The following is a 1,510-nucleotide window of genomic DNA, read 5'->3' as shown; positions in this document are numbered from 1 at the left end:
ACCCCAAAAAAAAAAAAATCCTTACCCAAACTAATCCACTGATTCTTATAATTGTTAAAGCACTACATTTGCTCTTTAAATTCTTGTTAGCGTGCATTTTCAAACTGCGCTACCTTTCAGTCTGATTCTTATATTGTAGAGATTCTCCCTTGTATGTTGCCAAGACATGTAATGTTGAGATCGTGTTCTTAAATTTAAGAATCAACTATACACATTATTTCTCTACCTCTCTTCTTACAAGAAATTTCATCATCGACCTATCGTTGATTTGTTCGTGCATGATGGGTGCAAAATGAAGAGGAAGCCTGCATCGTCCAATTGGATATATAGCTTCTTAATTATTTGCTATACTAGTGTGCTTCGCACGTGCTTCCCTTTTTTATTGCTACAGTAATACTATTTTTCAAATAATTTTTTAATGCTACAGTAATATTTTTTAGAAAAAGACTACAGTATTTCTACCAACTTTTATCCCTTTACACCTCAATGTTTGAAAGTGCGGATACTTTCTCCCAGTTACGAGTCATCTCACGTGGTAGCACTTGCACGATGATGCCCGCAGACTATATAAGCCTGAGACAGTGAACAATATTATTAGTGCAGTTTGCTAGTAAGATGCACATGTTAGATTAAGGCTTTTAAAACTGAAATTTCCGTTTTAAAATGGTTAAATAACTCGAGCACATGGAAACGTGAGTAAATTTTCATGCGTTACACCTATTTCATAGACTGGAGGGGGGCTGCTAACTAGATCACCAACATCATAATGTGTAAGAATTACGCCAAGTTATCAGTATTTTCAGATCCCTTGCTTACTTAGAAATGTCATTTTCCCGCAAAGTATTGAGATATCGCAATTGTAGAGAAACTTACCTAGCTTGTATATCCTCGTATTCCAACAGCTTACAGTCAATTTACCGTGAGAATGTCATGATTAAATGCGACGCTTGCAATTTTTATAAAAAAAAAAACACTAGCTACGATGGACACTTCATGGTAGTCTTCAATGCCACACCCATTTATTTGCTTTGCTGTTGTTTCGGTATGTCTTCGTTTCATGCAAAATTTTTCCGTCATAAGTCCGGACAAATTTTTAAAACCGACCCATTTGTGAACTTAATCCCAGAAAACAATCTCATTCAAACAAAATTGTAAAAACCGACCTGGTTTCAGCCTCAGCGCTGAAACCAGGTCGGTTTTTGAAAAAAAATATCTGAAACTTCACGGGAGTTGAACTCCCGTGAAGTTTAGTAGATCAGCTAAACTTCACGGGAGTTCAACTCCCGTGAAGTTTCATAGTTCAAAAAAATTTTGAACTATAAAACTTCACGGGAGTCGGTTTAAACTTCATCGGAGTTCAGCTTCCGTGAAGTTTCGGAAATGTTTTTTCAAAAACCGACCTGGTTTCAGCGCTAAGGCTGAAACCAGGTCGTTTTTTGCATTTTTTTTTGAATGGGGACGTTTTTGGGAATAAAAGTCTAAATGAGTCGGTTTTAAAAAATTGTGTTTA

Source organism: Asparagus officinalis, chromosome 3 (assembly GCF_001876935.1).
Source record: "Asparagus officinalis chromosome 3, Aspof.V1, whole genome shotgun sequence".
NCBI classification, from domain to species: domain Eukaryota; kingdom Viridiplantae; phylum Streptophyta; class Magnoliopsida; order Asparagales; family Asparagaceae; genus Asparagus; species Asparagus officinalis.
The sequence above is the reverse complement of the archived record's forward strand: the minus strand, read 5'-3'. Positions refer to the sequence as shown.